The sequence below is a fragment of the Corvus brachyrhynchos genome, unplaced genomic scaffold (genome assembly GCF_000691975.1).
Source record: "Corvus brachyrhynchos isolate BGI_N302 unplaced genomic scaffold, ASM69197v1 scaffold55, whole genome shotgun sequence".
In the NCBI taxonomy this organism is placed as follows: Eukaryota; Metazoa; Chordata; class Aves; order Passeriformes; family Corvidae; genus Corvus; species Corvus brachyrhynchos.
Window position 1 is genome coordinate 61,219 of NW_008238314.1, and position 21,657 is coordinate 82,875.

At 39.9% G+C, this 21,657-nt stretch overlaps 1 long non-coding RNA gene across 1 annotated transcript; it reads right to left on the reverse strand.

Moving 5' to 3' along the window:
• Window positions 1-4,467: 4,467 nt before the first annotated feature.
• LOC108446631 lies at window positions 4,468-15,849 on the reverse strand. Its single transcript, XR_001861895.1, has 3 exons — window positions 15,758-15,849; window positions 7,513-7,554; window positions 4,468-5,696 (listed from the first exon to the last, which is right to left on the reverse strand). It is a non-coding gene; the product is annotated as an uncharacterized LOC108446631 (long non-coding RNA).
• Between the last annotated feature and the right edge of the window lie 5,808 nt (window positions 15,850-21,657).

Here is a 21,657-nt window from a genome sequence, read left to right on the forward strand (position 1 = left end):
GAAAGAGAGACAAATAAATGAGAACTCAGAAGGATGTGGCAGATTGCCAGTAAGAGGTGGAGTGTAAATTCAAGTTTACATAAGGGCAAAAAAATGAATGAAGATCAAAAGGAAAATTTCCCCAAGCTGTCTTAAAGGCGAGATATTGAAAAGTTTTTCTTGTTTTAACAAAAAATAATAACAATAACAACAATTTTTTTCTAGGAAGAACAAAATCAGCCAGTAAGACGACCTGGGGGAAAACAGGGAAGACTTAGCATAATTCCTGATTTAGAACCTCATAAAGCAAGCAATAAAGAACGTAATTAGGACAATTTCACTCTACTTTTCAGACCTAATGCTTACTAAGATGCTGGGCCAAATACATTTCTTGTGCAAGTAGGCATAACCCTCGTTATCTTCAGTTCAAATTACACAGTTAAGATACATAAACAAATACAAACTTACAGTGGAATCATGGGCATGAGATGGCACCTGGGGAGATGCCTGCCTGAGAGAGGTTGGAGCATCTGGGTCCTTTCCTGAGCCTCCTGGAGGTCTCAGGATGTGAGGGATTTCAGGCTCACCAGGCACCTGTGGGTCCAAGCTGTAGCCTTCATCTTGCAAATGCCATTTGGTTCCTCTTCCCTCTGTGTTTTATTGAAGCATCCTCTCCCCCACACCCAACAACCATTTAGCATGTTCAGTTTGTCAGTCAGATCTGGATTTGATACTTTGAAAAATGGTGACATTTTCTGCGAAGTGTGGCAATTCCTGTCCCCATCAGGTGCAAGTGCAGCTCAGTTGCCATCATCTCTTGCCATTCAGAGGTTGGAAAGAAGCAATGTTTTTGTTTTGCTTTCCATCCAGGATCTTCCTAGGATAAAATTGTTGTTGTTGTTATTATTTTTTGTTAAAGCAAGAAAAACTGCTTTCCTCAGTAAGGAAAGATTAGCAGTAAGATTGTTCCTTTGAGGTTAGGAGTCCATGCAGAATAGTCCTGTATCCTGCAGAGTAGTCAGGACCTAAGTTTGAACACAAATACCAGCTGTCTCTGAAATATCTCCTTAACATCAATTGCAGCAATTTCAAATATCTTGAGAGAGTTTTATGTTTAACATCTTAAAGTCCAAGCCTTCTTTAAGAGAAAGATTTTCCTATCTAGTCTTTATATACCAACCATCAGGGGAAAACTCAGCTGTGCATCCCTCTCTCCCTAAACAAGCAGCTACATCAGCTGGATTCTCACCTCAGAGATGTCTGAAGACAAAATAACATTAAGAAAATATTACAACATGGCATGGAAATGGATGAAAACAATCACATCCTTACTTAAAAACATGCCTACAGAGAAAGACTAAAAATCTCTAGCCTTGACAGTGGAATAAACTCCAAGCAGGTCAATTTTCGTCTTTCAGATTCCAAGAATTATATGGCTGGAAAATTGTATCTAATAAAATGTATAATTCAGCTAATTAACATCATTGCTCATAAATTCTGACAGAACTCACCCAGCAATCACAGTAAGTGCTGTAAGTGTAGGGTGAACAGTCTTTCTATAAATCCATATCTGCCAAAGCAGGTTAAAACATTTTTAAGTGAAAATTTTAACTGAGGAACTATTGCATAGTTTATATTAACACATGTAAAAGATGTATTCCCAGAAGAATACTCTCATATTGCCTCATCACAGACTGAAAAGATCTGTGCTATGTTTATTTGCAGCAGGGAAACACAAAATGCTGACAGGAAATCCCACATCCAAGGGGGGGAAATGCATATTTAACAGAGGAATTCTGCATCCTCAAATTACAGCTGAATACAGTACTATGATATGTTCTTCAAGAACCTATTTTTTTTAAGGAGCTCTACATAAAGTCCTCAAATAGAAAATTAGAAGGCCTGAGACTGCTCAAATTGTTTAGCACAGAAGATGGTGAATATTTGCTGTTGACATTGTACCAAGCACACAGCCATGAAAGTTGAAATTAAGCATGTCTTGGCCTGCTCAGATTAGCTGTTTATTTTTTTTTTTTTTTTTTTTTAGTTTGTATTTGAAGCCCTGTTTGAAATGGAGCTTGAGGAAGGATGCCTTTGTACAACCTTCAATAAAGAAATATCCACATCAGAGACAAAATTGTAATTGAGCTCCTTTCTAGTAATCTGTACAAAGAGGCAGAAGGAAAACAGAGATCAAATGTCTTAGAAGTGGAAAATAACTGCAGACAAAAACAAAATCAAAAGAGACTACAAAGTTAGGTGAATATAGAAGTGTAATAAAAATCTGCTATGAATATATGGCTTACGAATAAAATAATGACCCACTAGAGCTTGAATACATTTTTAGGGCTTTTAATAAGATTACATAGTGTTTTGCTAGGCCATCCACCCTAATCTCATGCTCTGGATGTTATATGGATTCAAACACTAACTTCCACATACGGCAAAAAAGTTCTCAAGTTTTTTCTGTTTTGAAGAACAGCCCAAGAAGGAGGATTCTTAAATAAACCCACATTTTACTGGTCAGGTTCAGAGATAGCATGCCTTGAAATGTCTGTGGAAAGCAAGAAAAATTTACATTTAGTATGTAGTTGATTACATTATGATAAGGAAATCAAAAATACCCAACTCCAGGAGACAGATTAATCTGATCCCACATTCCATCACCACTAAGCAGAAGTACCACCAAGTCCCTGCTTTAGAAACAACCAGAAAAACCTTCTCATTGTCCAGATCAACCTGCAAACTCAGTTTGAGCCTTGCAACTGAACCAGGAATGAAAATCTCTATAGGGACAACTTCTGGTGGGAAGTGAACTCTCTTAAAGACGTGGGTTGGCTTACCATGAACATTTAATTTTGGGACGAGTGGAGATAGGTGGCAATGGCTCAGTTTCTGTCCCTACACTGAGATGAGCTGGTGACACCGGAGAAATGGGGGGAACAAGAGTGGTAGACAATGGAACAATGGGTGGGAGCTTTCCCAGGCAAGCCTGAGCACCTCTGTGTCAGATTTACGCTCTCCAGAGGGCCATAGCAAACACCAGGGCCCACAGCCAGCTCTTTCTCCCACTAATGACATTTTTAGAGGGTGAAGACCTCATTGAATCCATTGATGCTGACCCACAGGGCTCCATTTTCTCTGTGCTGCTCAGTGAATTAGGCAGGCAAGTGCTATTAATGAGAAGAGGAGATGTGCATATCCAGTTTCTAACTCTCAGGGTTGCTAACACACCCCATAATTTCAGACAATTATGTCTTAAAGGCTATGCTGGGATAGAGAAATCACTCGTGATGAAGCAATGTTTAAGTGGTGGAAGAATCTTTGTCCTAATGTTGAATGAATTCCTCTAACACAGAATTTCAAGCAAGTGTTGGATGAAAATCTCACCCTTGGAAATACCTAATTTAAAATAAGAGCTTATATCTCAGGTGCTCTGGAACACTGAAATGAGAAGGCCCATTCCTGTGAAGTACCTGCCCCAATTCTTTTTGTCTGGAACGTGCTGCCCTACTTAATCAAAACAAAATCTGAGACATGGACATTTAGGGTTTTTTTTTTAAGTGATTATAATGATTATGAGTGGAATTTCCATGCTGCTTTTTGCAAGAAGAGGTGGGTACCCATAAAAATCCAAGTGACCTACCAGCAATGCCATTATTTTAACTGACATCTGTGAACATACTTTCTTAGGTTGCATCAAGACAGATGAGGGCCCTTTGTGCCCTTCTGACAGTGATGGCAATCATTAAAGATTTACCAGGGTCATTAAAGTGAGAAATAGCAGTAATGCAGAGCTGAATACCACCCTCCCATGTGGATTCCACTGAAGTGCAAAGAAAGGCAGCACTGAATAAGCCAAGATCCTGCACTACCACCTTAACCTCATTTTCCAGAAGCAAAACAAAAAGGGGGGGAAAAAAAATCACCAACTTGTCTAAAACACATGAGAGAAGCACATTGCACTTGCAGGGAGGCATTGCCAGCAAAGGACACAACGCTTCCCTCCCCATTACAGCAATCCCTGCGCTTCCACACGGTGAGAGCTGGGGGGGGACCTGGGGTCACTGCGCTGGTGCCAGCCCAGGAAATGTCTCTGTCACATTCTCCTGCAAAGGCAGCAGGAGGTGGCTCCTGGGCCGCCCCTGAATGAGTGCAAAGGGAGACCTTCAGGTGGAGCTGCCAGGGACACCCACCATCCTTCGCTGGCTGAAAGTGAGCAGAGCAATCCCCGAGTCAGGAGGTTGCACCTGACAGCCCAGCCAAGCCTGGGGACTCTTCCCACAGCTCCTGCCTTCCTCTCAATGCTCTTTCCTCTGAGCACAAACCAGATTCTTGTTGTTCATTACTGGCTGTTCAAATCCAATGCTGAAGAAACATCTCACCGTACCTTTGAAATTTACTCCTTATGAAGGCACTGGGGCTATTTTTAGCAAAAATTAAAAGAATGCGAAGAAACAAACAGCTGCAGATTTAATCAGCTTTAACATGTTTAACTACAAGCCTGGTGACTCACAAGGCACACACCTTGCCAGAGCAGCTATATGTAAATTATTCTAAGGTAAAAAAAGGACATTTTCTAAAATCATTATCGCACATGTGTTCCATTATTGTAATACCTTGTGAACTGACATCACAGAAATTGCTGGAAAAGAAGGTGCAAGGGGCTTCTAACCTTGCTTTGATTCTCCTGTTCATTATATCAAATGAAACAGGAAAGCGATCTCCTACGGAAATCAGTCACTGCTCTTGTTTTAATCGCCCCCCTTTGATTTCCTGAGCAGCTCAGATTAAAGATAGACCTTTCTCCTGTGTGTGATGTGGAGCTGTGGGCAGGAGCAGGCAGCACAAAGCCCTTTGTCTGCCAGGGCTATGCTGAGCAGCCAACCCTCATCCCAGGGACAGTGCCAGGCTGTTCAGTGCTGCTGGAAAAAATGCTCCTTGTCAGTCACCTGAAAAATGAAACAGCTCACAGCACCAGGCAGGGGGCAAAAATAATCATGGGTTGAAAATAAACACAGTGGAGATCACTCTGGGCATGCAAACACTCACATGCACAAATGTATTTGTAAAAAAAGGAATAATACACACCAGCTCTGAATGCTCCACTTGAGCCAATTACATGTGAGCACTCTCCTGCATTATGGATGTTGGGTTTGTTGAAGCTGTGCCACTCTGGAGCTCAAGTCCCTCTCAAGATAACTTTTGCCAGTCATGCGTATCCCAGTGAAAACAAAAAAACCCCAAACACTTCATGCTCCTATCGCCTCACACCTGATATATTGGTCCTTCAGAGTCAGACATAATTATCACATGATGCACAAGGCTGAACATGTTTTAAACATATGTTTGACATGGTGCAATCAATCACAGTGCAGCTAATAATGCTGGTAGCTGGTGTACAGTGGCAATGCCCCCCCAGGCTCGTGCAGCGCTGAGATAAATGCGTTTCCCAGGTCACTGGAGGCACTCATTCCACCTCCTGCCTCATGATACTTCCAAGGAGCGTGTTATCTCAGGGCAACACATGTCTGCTGCTACCTGGTTGTTTAATTACTGTACACAAAATTCCAAATCAGAGTAATTGGCATCTCAAGGTACCGCCGTGTGCTGCAGGGTCCTCCCAGTGTAAGTGAGCAACTGATGCAGGAAAGAGAATGACCTTGATAGAGATTTCTCCCCAAAACTGATGGCATCTTGTGACTTTAAAGCACAACCTGATGAAGAAAACAATATAAATATTGTAATTATATTTTAAGCTCAAAAATTCACAACGGTTTGCAGTTTGATTTTATATGTAATTTCTCTATACAGAAGGTGTTTTTTTGGGAAAAACATGATTCAGGATCTCTCAAAATACTTTCTTTAGGCCATTTTTTAGGAGTAGTGAATGCTTCAGTCATTCTTAGTGATAGATATCCACTTTATATAAACAAACACACACATTCACACTAAGCTTGGGGTGTGGGAGAGCCAGTCCTGAGTCGCCAGTGGCACCAGCACACACAGACATGAGTTTACACCTGAATATCTGCTGTCTGGGGTTTGAACACCTAAAATACTCAGCATCTGCTACAGACACCCAACTGGTTGTACATTTCTTTTAGGAGAAACCTGATCCTGGAGCTGAGATGCATTTTCTCCTAATCAAACCCATTCCTACAAGCAATAGGATCCCTGATCAGTTGCTGTTATCTATCACTCCAAAAAGAAGTAAGGAGCAATCACCTCAATATCCACGTGCTTCCAAGTAACTCAAAAAAAATTCAGTAATTCGGTCACATCTCATTTTCACTGATTTTTTTAAACACTCAAATACTGTGAAGCATTCAGACACATTTACTTACTTTAAATGAGGAACTTTGTGGGCAAATGAGGGACTTCATGGAAACAGAAGGCTTCATAAAATCTCTGTGCTGCTCTGAACTACGGCTGCACCACCAGTTCTATTCTGACCCCAAGAGCAATTGGTCCTGACCTGTCCTGGGATGGAAATCCAGCACTCGAATTGCTTGATATTTGCAGGGGCAACCCATTATCCAAGCTATTTGATACACAGAAAATATCTTACCATAGCTCACTAAAGGAAGATATGGAATAATAATAATAATAGTAATAAAATAGAGCCCTAGAGAATCAATAAAGGTGATGTATTGCAGTCCTCAACCCAAGAGCAGGTTCATTAATACCAAACCCCATCCTGAGTGATGTTTGTGCAACCCATTCTTTTACATAATCAAAACCGCCTTAGCATAAATGAGGAGCCAAGACACAGTAACAGTTATAATTAAATAAAGGGACTAAAAGGTAAAGAAAGTGGCAAAAACATCAATTAGCTCTTAAAGAGAAATAGTCACAATATTTTTTTATTTTTTCCTAGGGTCAGGTTATCTTCCAGAAGCACATGAGCCCTTCTAATCAATTTTTTATGAATACATGCAACTTGAATTCTGATTTTCTTCTTACTTGGACAGTCTCTTTCAAGACATCTAAACCTACCAGGACTTCTCTAAAAATTGCTTTTCTCTTTAATCCTTCCCTTTTCTTTTTGTTGATATCTCCATATATAACTAAAAGTATTTTATGAAGATACCCAGCTCTACAAACTGGAATTTATTTAGTCTCTGTCTACATTTACAAGTCAAACTGCCTAAAAGAGAAAGATCTTCTTGTGCAAACCAATATTTCTGAGGTCCTCACATCAATGCTGAAGGCATTTTAGGGGTTTTGCTTTGGCCTACAGCGAGTCTAACAGCCTAGCTGAACACCCCCACTGTCCCATGGCTCTGAAATGGTTTAAAAAGAAAATTATACTAATTTCTAACTTAATTAGCAATTTCCCCTTTAAAGGAAGGTAGTTTCACACATAAAAAAGAGGCTGTTTGTAGGAGCACTCACACACACACACACAAAAAAAAACCCCAACCCAACCAACCCCAAACAGACAAGCAGAAAGCCATCAAACCCACATCCTTTCATCTCTTGGATGGATATTTTTCAGCTCTAAAAGGTGTTGCCACAACTCTTGCCCACCTGTGATTTTTCAGTGTCGCTTTCCATTATGATCCTTCTCAGCTGCAAGAAAGGAAAAGAATTATGAGCTCTTTCACAAAGGATTTAGTTTGATTTTACTCAGGATGAGAAATTAAGGATGCCCTGACTGACAGCATGGGGTTTCTATTTCTGTCTATAAGCAGCCTCACAACAGTAGGTCAAAAGGATTAGAGGGAGGTCAGTGTTAGTGTTTCTAGAGTAAACCAGGAATTGTAGATTCACTTCAATGTTCTTGCTTTCCAAAGAAAGTGAAAATCTTTATATGAAAGGGTTTTTCAAACACCTGCTCTTATTCACTTTTTCTTTAGTAATTGAAGTAAAGGAGTAAGTTGTGGGATTGTTTACTCCTTTTTTCACTTTCCTCCATTACAAAATAAGCATTGTATGTAGAGGAAAAAAGTTAATTTGCTGTCTGATATAGGCCCTATTTTTTTAACTACAAAACAAAGAAGCAATAATATCAATACAACACACATACTATTTAAGGCATGGAGAAGCTATAATAACTCTGGGAAACATCACAAGTATCATAGAAGAACAAAAAGTTCTCTGCTGTCCAGTGTTTCCATTTTCCAGTCTCTCACAACAGCCTAACCTTGCTGTTCACAAGCATCACAGGTGACAAAAAACCTGCTCAATTCATGTGGTTTTACATCAGTTATTGATTTATTGACAACTTGCTAATAACTGCCAAACCTTGACCTGTCTATGCAGATCAATTCCAACAACAGAGCAGGTGAACCAGTATTTTGGGGACTCAAAACCTGTAAATTTCTGCTTGCAAACATCCAGACTTCACGCTGCTCTTTCATTCCTCTTCAAGCTGAGGCCTTTTTCCAAAGTTTCCCTGCAATTCCCTGGGTTTTGTTTAATTCAGCTGATGGCTGGCTCCCTGTTTAGCCTGATGGGTGTTCAGTGTGAGTGGAGAAACTGCTCCTCTACACAGAAGAGCAAATGGGGCCCATTTGAATTTTCTGAATTGCACAGTGCAAGCCTCACTCTATTAGGAACTCGCTCTCCTTCCAGAAAAAAAAATTAAAAATAGCTGTAATGCTCCAGTTGCTTTTAATGGATGAAAAATCATGTTCCCCTGAGTGAGAAGATAAGCTGAGAGGATTTTTAATTAAAACTCACTCTTCCTCATCTTTATCCCAAAAGTCTGTTTCATGCTACAAGCCAATCATTCCCTGACACTCCCAGTGTCTTGCAGTCTACCTGGGTGCTCTCTTTCATAAAAAAACCAAGGTTGCACAACCCAGACACCTCCTGAATTCACCTAAACCAACACATTTGTGCCAACCAGCCTGTAAAATGACACTGTTGCTCTGCTGCATGAAATGGATGCATCCATTCTTTGCATTGATGCATCCAAAAACCCCTCCAGCAGGGACATTCCAGCTGGGAAGGGCTAAAATTAGGGGTGCCCCCTGCGATGCCAAGCAGCAAAAATGCTTCCAGCAGCCTCCAAAGTATCAGGTACACATCCTCAAATTCTTGGCCCTGGGATGATTTGACCCTGGAAGTGCAGATTGGCAGAAGGACGGGTGAAATTAATTTCCCAGGAACTTCTCTTTCAAGAGAAAAATGAGTGGGAATGGACTTTTACATGGATACATCATAGAAATGCAAACCTCCTAAAGAATCAGGGCTCATCCAGGGGCTTCACTGAAGTTGCTCAAGGCATGGAATTTACCCCAAAAGGCCAGGAATATCACTGACCAGAACTAAACCAAAATCAACAACTGGCAGGTCGAAAACAGTGTCAACAAATTAATCCAATACTGTCCCAGCCCCAAAACTCTGCTTCCAAAGGCAGATTGCAGAGCACCAACGTGCTCTGCTCCTCATCCTCAGTGAAAGCTTCCACAGAGCTGCAATATCTTTTTTGTACAGATTCCATGGATGGATTTTGCTGTGCTCACAGCTGTAGCAACGCAAAAAAGTGGGCAAAAGTCTCGAGAAAATCTAGAACCTCAGTTATTGCTGCCTTTAAAGGCAGTGTGCGGTATGTAAATAACCTTCTTTTGTGGGGTTTTTACATGAAAGTAACTGAAGAAACAAAAAGGGTATAAAAAGAACCAGCTAAAGCCTAGACAAAGAAGGTCTGTGTACTTAAGCAGAACACTTAAATATGGTGAACTGAGCTTTTTTTTATATGCCTTTTCCCCAGTCTGTGTTTATATCACGGGATTTTTGGAGGTGAGGAAGGTACCAAGGCACTGGGGACACAATTTCCACTGCTTTACTCCCTCTCCCATTTTTAACATGTTTTGTTTGTTTAGATAATGTTTTATTTAGATTGGCTAGGGTTTTAATTCTTATTTTTACCACAACCTTGTTTATGCTGCAATTTTCAAGAATTTGCCCTGAACTCCTTTGATTACTCATCATATTTTCATGACTTTCATTTGCAGCACTGTTATCTTTTGATCTTCTGCTGTTTTCCCATATGTTTAAAGATTTCCAAACTAATTAAAACAATTAACTAAAAAAGACTAATTGCATTCATAAATGAGTCGTGGCGCTTCTGATTAGCAGGTGGCTCCTTTCTGGTTTAGGTACATAAAAGCAGATGGAAATGTGGCAGACTTAGTTATATTTAATGTGCCCACTTCCTTCCAGACTGCTCCTCTTTCCAGTTAATGACAATAAAACCTATAAAATCTTCAGACTGCTCTTTTTCTTTTTTTGCTTTTGCCATTTCTTATTTGAAATCCTAGCCATTCTTGACTAAGAGTTTCCAAACTGTTTTTCCTAAATGTTTCCTCCCTTTTACTTACAGGCTTTGAGGTGCCTGGAAGAACAAGAGGATCAGACAGACTCAAAAATAAGAAATCTGCTCCTCATTTTGATGTGCAATCAATGGTAAAAATAATTTTTAGTGATTTTTTTAAAGAAAATTTGCCTTAAAGGACTACTTTTGTTCTTATTTTTTGCTATATTTCCATATAAATCAGATATATATCACTCTTGTTCCTATAGCACAAATTTTTTCTGTTCACTTTCACATATTTTCTCCAGTGTCCCAAAATTGCTTTCCAGAATGCATAATTAATTCCCAACCAAATGCATTGAGGATATAGAGAAGCGATTTCTTTGTTGCCCTGACAATCCATGACAATTTTAGCACAGCAAAAACGGAAAAAAACCAACAAAAATAGCAGTACAACCACATGTCAGTGTGGGAAATCACCAGTTTATAGATGCCTGAGGAACATTAGTAACTTATACATTTTATATCTAAAATAAATACACTGCCTTGAAGTTCATGAAAACAGTATCACATTTTAACTGTTTGGAGAAAAGAAATTTAACATGAATCCAACGTTGACCACTCTAAGTTTTAGTTCTTATTGTACAAAACTCTTTTCTATACATTTATGTGAGACTAACTCTGCAAAAGATTATCTGAGATTTATGCAAGTAAGTTTTGTTCCTATTGGGCAAAATGGTTTATTTGACATAACTTTTGGAGGGTGCAGCACTTTTGAGTGGAGGTATTTCAGAGTAAGTGAGAGGAGAAAAAAAAATTAAAATCAAACCATAGAGATAAAATTATGTTGAAGCAAAAAACCTGAAGTTCTTCCCTACCAAATTCTGGTGCTGTGATTGTCTTCAATGCATCTGATCACATAATTTTTATGTAAAAATGTAAGAAAGTAGTGAAAACTTTGAGATGGTGCCTAGCGGCTTCATTTGTGTTGTGTCATGCAACCAAAAGCTGGTTAGAGGATAATACAGACAGAAGGGGACACAACATCTGTTGTTTAGAGTAATGTGTGAAAAGAATGAAAGAAAAAAAATCATCTGATAAGCATGACAGGCTGGTGATGATCCAGCTTTTCACCTGCATCCAAGAGCAAGAAGTTCTCCCCTCCCTAACTTTGGCTCCCTTTTATCTCATTTCTCCTCCATTCAGAGACACCCACTGAACAATAGGGCTGAAATGCAAAGATGTGTAGCTTTTCAGATAGCAGTAATGAGAAAGTGTCCTAAGTCCCAACCACAAATTAAAAGCACTGCCATGGCATCCAAATTAGAAAAATGTGACACCAGGGGATTTCCTGAATTCAGAGCTTTTAATATATCCAGTATATTATTGTGAATAATAGTATGCCAGGAGTCTAAAATAACTTCAGTCTTGTCTTCAATTCTTATTCAGGATATCTGTCTTCAGCAAAAAGTTCAGATGCATAAGGACTTGAGCATTTCATGAGTGCAGCTCTGTAAAAATACCTACTTGCTGTTCAGTAAACAAAACCTGAAAGTTATGCTGGCCCATAAATTTGAGTAAGTGCTCCTAGTGCAGATGCTATCGAGCACCAGCATCCTGCATCAGCTGTTTAAAGCCCTGCTGTAAGGAACGGGATGACTCAGGGAATTGGTAATGGGATCCAGAGCCTTTCACCCCCGGGTCAATGGTTATAATCTGAAACAGACGGAGAGAGCCCGGGAGTCAATGCCATGTCAGCCCCGTCTCCTGCCTGCAGCCAAACCCATCTGTGGCCTCCAGACAATTCCTGCACAAGAAACACTGCAATCACAACAGGCAGGAGAGAAACCCCTGGCACTGACAGCTGGCACCAGCAAAAGAACAGGAAAGCCAAGAAATCGTCTGGGGAAATATGCAGTGCTTTTAAAATAAGTAAGGGGAAGTGTTTCAGGAAAGAAGTTAAGGGGGAAATGGTTTGCAGCAACTTTTCATCTTTCTATGGCACTGACAATTCTCGAATCTACTTGAAATTTAAAGTGTTCACCCCTCACACAAAATGTCAGACAATGCTAATTTTGTGTCCCATAAATACGGAGCAGAATCCTTAACCTGCACATATCAATACGCTCTGTGATGTCACCTCTGTAACTACACACAAGCTTCAGCTGCCCTGACATAGCTCAAACCTGCAGAGAGATGTGTGTCACCATCACAATAAGAGCCATTCAGACTTATTTTCAGATCTGTTAACAGCTTTTTGCTGAAGCTTTCCAGGGATTTGCTCCATGTTCTGATCTTTGTGTGTCATTGTACAGCCTCAGCCTGTTGCTCCATCACACCCACCTCCACTCCCAAGGTGACAAACTGCACTGCAAAGCCCTTGCAGAGTTTAAATTTCAAAATGCTGAACACCACTTCCCATGCAGCAACAGACTTTCCACTATGGAGAGGCTAACAGTGAATAATTATCAAAAACATGAAGGAAAAAAAGCATGGTTCAGTCGTTCTGTATTGATCTGAAACATGTTTAACCTCACCACCAAGAATATCAGAGAAAAAGACACCAGAGGTACGTTGATCTGGGACACATGGTACTGCTGGGCAGCAGCTGCTTTCTGGAAAGATGATCAGGATTAATTTATTCTGCTGTTTATTGTTTAACTCTAAGAACAAGTGACGGGAGCCCTGTTAATCTTTAACTGTGACAACAGTGACAAATCTATCAACCTGAAAAATACTCTAGTGTCTCAGCTCATCATACACAATGTTTCAATCACCAGGAGAAACGCATCAGACTATCAGAAACTTCCCTACAATCACATGGATGGACTTTTATTATTACACTTAATACTACTCTGAATGAGCCAATACGATTTCTTTAGCTGTTCTGTACCTTTTAAATTTATAAAAGTTCAGATATGTTAAGCAGGAATCATGAATTTTTAAGATAACTTATTTTCCTTTCATAAAACCTGCACTATTTACCTTGATTACCAAATGACAAAGGTCAGCTAATAGAAATTAGGCATGTTGGTCCTCTCTAACCTCCACAGCATTTTTATTTTAGAGTGCCCCTTTAAAGCAAGATGTTACAAGTAGTAACTTTGTTAATATTTTTCTTCGTGTCTACTGAAGTTTTTTTCACTCCTCAGTTGTGACTCATGTCTTGTGAATTATGCATATGAGTAAAACATATGGAAATATTTTTGTTAAGTGGAGATTAAGCTTTGACTATCTTTTCTTCACCCACTCTTTGAATGTAAAAATACTCTTTGGTGATGAAAAAGAGATGCATTTCTTAATTTCCATTATTTCCTCCTAGTTTATGCTAATACCTACAAAGACTGGCAGGTTCTGTACCTAGAAATAGTTTTCACTAGAATAGTAAAGAAATTAATGGGTTTTGTTGACTAGTGGGTTTGTTTTTAAAATTCCCTTTAAAATGAAATTTAAATAAGAGAAGAATATAATTTAAAAATGAAAAACATTTAAAAAAATACTTAGGTGGGTTTCTTCTCCCCATCCCCACCCTGCATTTTGGAGTAGGCAAAGACAAAAAAATATAAAGAAAAAACTTACTTTGAAACTGGTGTGATATCAGCCAGTGCCAGTCAGCTGAGGAGGCATTTGTCTTTCTCAACTCTCTCCTGAGTTTTTTTTGGTGCAGGCAGATTTATGAGGTCAACACCAGGATTTTGGCACCTGTTTTCCCACCAGTTTTTTAATGAGAGAAGAGCATCCAAATCCTCTTTGGACAGCTTTCAAAACAGCAGTCCCAGCTCCTTCATTAAGCTTTTTTTGGGGGACACAAACGTGGCTATTCCAGCGCTCAGGACCATGGGACCTTTCCAGGGTGGGGCAGCCACGGGACAACCGCAGGGGGAGAGGTGCAGACCAGAGCTGGGGTTGTCCCTGAGCCCCCCACGCTGATGGATGGACCCTCACCCACCTTCAGCCCCTCCTCATCCTCACAAGGATCCCCAGCACCAGCGGGAATTAGGAACACTCGTGCTGGCAGCCAGCTCTTGGTAGGAAAACCAAACCCACACACCTCGACTCAAAAACCTCCTCCCAGCCCTGAATCACATTTGTGCCCTCTGGAAATGCGTCCCACCCACCATGGCATTTACTTAGGTCATCCCTCTAACCCCACCTCTCTCATCTATACTGAATTTTAAGTTTCAATAGGTACATATACAGGAAAATGATGCCCTGCTTAATGTGTTCAGTTTTCTGAATTTATCTATTAATGTTGGATCCCTTGCTGTTGCACATGCACCTTATACTTTTATGAGTGCCTTTTCCTGCAGCTGTCATGCAAATAACTGTATATTTTAGATGGCTGAGAAAACCTAACTGGGTTTTCAAATTTGACTGTGATTTGGCCCAGAGGTGAGCTGAGTTGTCCCCACCAGGACTGCTGCTTCCTCAGCAATCCTGGCCTGTGACAAAATGGGGGAAGGAAAAGGGGCAGAAAAGAGAGGCAGAAAAGAGGGATTGGAGAGGAAAACAGACAGGTATCTTGCTCTCTCCCACAACAAATGCATCCTTGCTGAGCGGAGGAACATCATTCCCAGAGGTCAGCATGAATACATTTCTCACTTGCATTTGCCTAAACCCAATTACCAGCTACTTGTTGGTTTGTTGGGTTTTTTTAAGCAGTCCTTTTTGATATTCATAATCTCCATGAAGATAATTCATGGCATTTTGTCCAGCATTTTCAGCTTGTGGAGCAGAGCTGGCTGAACTTCTTGCAGAGGGCGCTGGATTAAATGCAGGTAAGGGTTATGAATGGTGAGCTGTAATTTACTGACTGCTGCAGGGAGGAGACAGAGGGCATGGTGTGGTTTTCAAGGCATGAATTAGAGTTCTCTGGTGAAATGAGGGTGCTTTGAGCTGATTAAATTATAAGAAATGTGCACCTGGGCCACATAAAGATCTGACGTCCTCTCCCTGGAGTTTGACTGATAATATAAGTGATGTACATCATAATTTCTGCATCATCTGAAAGTTTAATACATGTAATTGTGAGCTGCTTTTCTTCTCTGAAATTGCAAACACAGTGAAATTGCAGGCTTGGTGCCACTGATGAGTCATTGTTGGCCTGCTGGATCTGTATTACAATGGCCATACACAAAGAGAACCATGACACCCCAGTTTACCATCATTATCTGTTTCCTTTTGAGTTGTTTCCACAGCTGAGCAGCTCAGACAGAGCCTGGGTCAAGTAGCAGGGGGAGGAGGAGTTGAAATGGCAGCTTTTAAGGGAGATGAGTTAGGTATGATCTCAGCCATCTAAAATATACAGTTATTTGCATGACAGCTGCAGGAAAAGGCCCTTACAAAAGTATAAGGTGCATGTGCAATAGCAAGAGATCCAACATTAATAGAGAAATTTAGAAAACTGAACGCTTTAAGTAGCAGGGCATCATTTTCTTCTATATGTACCCATTGAAATTGAGAATACAATATAGAAGAGAACTATTTTGCTAAAATGGGATCTAAAGATACCTTAATTCCACCGAAAAAACTTCAGCAGTTCAGTTGTTGAAGCACTCCATTGCCAATGATTTCTTCTTTAATCTTGTTTTCATCACAGCTCCAGAAATCTGTAATGTAAATGTAGACACATTATTCTTTTCAGGCACTCTGAATCTGAATTTAAAACCCCCAAATGTTCTAAATTGGGGGTTAACAGTGCTTTTTAAACAGTTGAAAGAAAATAAATTACCAAAAGAATGTACTCTTTCTTTAGAATTAAAATGGGGGGAGCTGAGGAGAAACATCCCTATTTACTAGATCAAATAGAGTAATATTCATGTTCTTGAACATGATAATAAAGAAATATTCGGGCAACCAGTGTTATTGGCTTCACAAAAAAAAAAAGAAAAGAAAGGAAAACAGGCACAGATTTTGTTCCCAGTTTTGCTGATGTAACAGTAAACCCCCTTCTGTTAAAAGCAGAAATTTTCTTCTCTAATGTGTAAAACCTTCAAGGTGGAAAAAATTTTTTTAGCATAGCTTCATCCTAATTAGAAAAGGAATCCAACATATTTCAGCTGGTACCAGGGCTTACCATAATTTCTACTCTGAATAAAACCGAAACCCATTATTTTCTCCACGAGACAAAGTGAAAATAAGGAGATCTGAGAACCTGTACAAGTCAGATTTCAGGTACAACCAATAACAACTCTTTTAGGATAGGTTTTAAGGATTCACCATTTCCTTCTTCAGTGATTGATACAAAGGGAGAAGTCCAGTTTAGAGAAAGCAGAAGGAAAATCCCATGGAAATCCCTGGACAAGTGCTCTGACTAGAGAGAAAAGAATTGTATATTGCATTATTTTTCTTCAGACCACAGAACCAACTGAGAGACAAAGTATTGGTTTTGGAGTCTGGCTTGCTGGTTTTTATTCTGAACTCGACAGATAAGTATATTAAATTCATGTTTATGAATAAGAGCTAGTTAAATTTTAAAATTATTTCAGACAGAGGACACTTTCATGATCTGAAATAAGAAATTGAGGCCTGGCAATATATGGCTGTGGCATAAAAAAAGAAAAAAGGCTTATGGTCACTTGGTAAATAAACATTTTCAGTCATCCCTAGCAGTGATACCAGTGTGGACAAAATCACTTCACTCCAGCTGGTGCTTTAGCAACCTTTCCTCCACCACCCCCCCAGATTACGAGAAATAATCAGAAAAAAATAAGCCAAATGAGCAAATGTACATGTAAAGTGTTGAAAGTAGGCTGGTCCAGGGAACAATCATGAACTGGACACAAAGAACATTGAGCCATAAACGAACAAAGCAGAAGGACACAACTGCTTATTTATTAAACAATGCTCTGCCTGCCTTACTTTCAGTCCACAGCATCTTAAAACAGCCTCATTGGGACCATTACCAGAGCAAATTACTGCTCAACATGAATAAATGTGGAGAAGTCTGGGTCTAAGCTTTTAAGTGGTTTGGGTTTTGGTGGGGTTTTTTAACATTTTAATGGGTTTTTAATTGTTTTTATTATTATGCACAGCTACATCATAGGGGCAATTCTCTACAGATGAGGCTGAGCTGAGCTCTCTGTTGAAAGGTCAAGGCTTGCAAGTGTTACTAATTAGGGACACAGGCACAGAGTGAGTTATGTTTCCTTAGATAAGGAAAAGGAAAGAGAACCTAGCTGTTGTTTAACATTACATGAAATCACTTGTGCTTCTCCATAGCTAGAGTTTAAAAATATCATGTGACAGATGTCCTGATTCTGAAGCTGCTTTCTGCCCTACCCTGTAGGTGCAGAATCACAAAAAAATGAAGGCAGGTATACACTAGGCTATTTCAAACTTCAGGAGAAAGCTTATTTATCACAAAGGTTTTGTCAGTCTCCCAAGAAGAGGGGCTAATATGGGATTTCTCTATCAGAATGCAGCTCAATGAATCAAATGCCAGTGCGGAGGAGGAGGTGATGAGAATGCACCAGGTACAGAGAAAGCAGGAGGGGATACACAAAAGCTGAAAAGTCTATTTTGTGAGATCAGAGAGGTGACAATTGAGACCACTGAATCAGAATGATCTTTCCAGGCTGCAATCCTCATCAAGGTGAGGGATGCTCTCTTTGAAGGAAAAAAATGTTACAACAATTACCTGCTACAGCTGGTACTTAAGTGTAACTGCAAACGAGGACAAAAGTTGACCACTGCTGGAGCCAACCTTTCCTTACAATATCAGAAATCCCTGTGAATATTTGGAATTTCAGAACTAATGGCCTCTGATGGCCATACACATTCTAGTGAGACAAAGGGTAATGCCTGCTACTCAACATTTTGCATTGGATATGGGCTCACACCTTCACCCTGTACAACTCTCAAGCAGATCAGCTACTGACAAAGTGAAACAGAGCTTATTAAAAGGGCAATGTTAAAAAAAAACCCACAACTTATTAGAGAATGAAAGTTAATTGTTTCCTTCCAAATCACAAGTTAACCCAGCAGGTTGAGACTCACCTCTAAGACAAACAACCACACCTGAGTTCCTGTTATTAAGGTGATGGAGACTAGGATAATTCACAGAAGTGAATGCAGCGGTTGCACTCCTGACAGCTTTAGATTGCCTTGTCTAAATTAATAACAACTCTGAATAAAAGCCATCAAGTCCAGCTGTACAGTCTCACACTTAACTTTTCCATTAGTGTCACTGGTCTCCCAGGGGTCTCTTCTTGTACTTCATATGTTTATGGACAAGACGTAAATGACCCTGTATGCACCAGCCGGTCTCAGTGAGCATCTCTCTCCCTCTCCTCCTCTGCTATCCATCAAAACTCTTCCCTGTGATTACGCCACATGCCAGAAACACAGTCATACCTTGAAATGCTAAATGGAAAGCATACCAGCTAATCTGGGAAAGCTTATTCATGCAGGCTCGGTGTGAAGCAGGGGCACTGCAGCTGATGAGGCTGTTGCACCTGCGTGTGTGAGTGGCACAAGTGCCTCTTGCAGACAGATCCCTCCCGCTTTCCACTCGGCTTTTCCTTTTTCCTGCCCAGCAGGCAGGGAGTTTATGAGAAATAGGGGGTGTGCATGATGAAGGCACACACAGAATGTGTGAAATAATAAACCTCTCACCTCCACTCAAGTCTCAGAGAGGCACAGCTCCTGTTGTGAGGCTCTGGATGTGGTGCAGAGCTCTGGCTCAGGGACTCTTGCTCAACCTGGGATGGGGTCATCAGGCTGCCTGGGGAACACAGGTAACACTGGAATCAGCATCACCATCAATAACATCTCTTTATTCTTATGGATTGATTTATTTTGTCACTGCAACCCAAAAGATCAAATAATCTTTGACAAAGAGATGTTGTTAAATGGGTGGTTCCCAATTTTATTAAAATGTTCATTTCTAGAGTTGTACTTCGGCCCTTAAAGGAGTTTCAGGAAGGTCACTGGAGGAAAAAAATGCTTTTCAAATATATACATTTGCTGAAAACTAAGTAACTGAGTGACGGATTAAGGCCTGAAATTCACAGCAAACTGGGCTTGGCTGCTCCCAATCACAATTCTGCTGAGGGACAGGAATTAGCCTTCACAATGCTGCCTGCTGATCTGGTCAGCAGCCTGTCTGTGGCATTTACTGTTAGCTGCATCATGTGGCCTGATGGGTTTATGATGGGGACAAACAAGCCTTAAGGAGTAAAACATGCCTATAGAAACTGATTTCCAGTGTGACCTATGGCAGGATTAAAGTGAGGTCTCCAAAGGTGAAAGGGGAGTGTATCCATCAACTGCTCCTTGCAAGCACCCCCTCAGCCACACAGCTCATATCCAATACAATTAATTACCAAATCAGCTTATGGACACAAGACAATGAAATACTATTTATTGATTTGCATTTTCATCAAAAGGCAGGAAAAAAGCCAATCAAGCTGGTTTGGTGTGGAAATTTCAAAGCATTTGTCTCACATATAGATAATACATTGAGGATTTATTGACACTATAATGAAATCTTGCGGCCCATAAATATTGGGCTTTCTCCTTTCTACAAAAGGAAAGAAATTTCAGCACAACAAAGCATGTGTTATAGATTCTGAAATGATCCTCTCTGCACACTTATTCCAGATTTCAGAGTGCCTGCTCATTTTCTATCACAGCACTTGCAAGAGGCTTAAACTAAATTGAAATAAAAGGCAATATTAATTCGAAATTAAAAGCGCTCTGTTTCAGCACATGCAGTGTCAAAATACCTGTCTGTACTGAAGGGGAACTTTCAGGCAGAAAAAGCCTCAGAGGAAGAGCTTTGGTGAATGGCCTAAATCAGGGTTAAAATAACTCTAAAACAAATATTAGAAATATACCAAAATTCAGCATTATTAAAATTCTGCTTATTAAAAATTCTTTCCAAAAAGAAAACTTCAGAAAAAAAGCAGAACAAAAGCATATTATAAAACAGCTTAATGGTCTGTTCTCTACTATAAATATAACTGTTTGTCAATATAATTATGCAAAAAGATCTAGGCTTTTATTGAAAATTCAGCAGTAGCAGGAAAATGCCAGAAAGAGGCAAAGTCTCAGCACCAAACTCAAAAAAACTTTTTGTCACGCTCCTCATTCTGTTTGGAGACACCAGCAAATAGTGCAAAAGTTCCTGGGAAAATTTCCCCTTGTCCAAATGAATTTAAGAAAAAAAAAAAAAAAATCAAAGCACTATCAGAATATTCAAGGCAGTAACAAATATTAGCATGGGATTAGTCCAACGAAAACTTTTACACAACCAGGACATCTCACTGTTTGTCTGGACTTCAACAATTAAATTTTTTTCTCCTTTTTTTCTAAAATTTGAAATATTTTCATTAGGCACGATTTTGCTTGATGTCTTTTAGATTTGCAGCTCAGGCACTGATTCTGCAGAAGCTGTACAAATACCCTGAAGTCTAGAGACACCCTCAAGTCTCTGACTTCAATGCAAATTAAGCCTGTTTTTGAATGGGTACTGCATAAAATAGATTATTGTTGCAAATATTTGGAATTCGAAACTCCCTTCCCATTTTTGTCCCACAGAATTAACATAACATTTATTGCTCCAGTGAATATTCCCTTTATATTCCTTAGAATATTCATGGAAATTAAATGGAAGAGAGGTACAATCAGCTTCATTGAAAATTCAAATGAATGTTTTCTATTTTTGGCAACATTCCTCACACATCATTAAAAACCAAAACAGTTATTCCATGCAAAATGCAAATACAAATAAACAAACAAAAAAATGCCCAGGGACTCCTTCTCCCTGTCATTGAAACTATCTCCTCCTGCCACCCTCCCTCCTCCTTCTCAAGGAGGAAGATTCCCTGGTGACACAGGAGCCACATCATTTTGGGACTTGCTGCTCCCAAGAGATTTGGTTGATGTGGGCCAGCAGCTTCCAGGAGAAGGAAAAAGGGTTGAGGATACAAAATGAATGCATAAAACAAGCTGGTACCAGAAAGAACACAGCCTACTCTTCCCCTTATTGATTTCCTTCTCCCCTGTCAGCTGCATGTCATGTACAATGGGCAGGTGCCTAAAAATGGCAAAAATAAACTCAAGAAATGAATTTTATGATGTGGTGATACTCTCCAAAAGGAAAGTTGCAAAATAAGTCGTTGTATAAAGCCACCCAGGGGCTTTGTAATTTAATTTTTTTCCCAACTTCTGCTCCTTAAAAACTGCTGCTGTCTTCAAACACCACTTTTCACAGTAAAATCAAAACTATCTTTTCACATTAGGACTTGAAATCCCTGACACTGAAAATAGACTGAATCCAACAATGAGGTCCAAGGAAGTGGCACATTCCGGTGCCACGTCTAAGTGGGGGGGAAAACTATGCAACAGCTTATCCTGGCCAAAATCAGGTCAGAAACAGGTGGCAACAAGATCACCAGTTCAGCCCC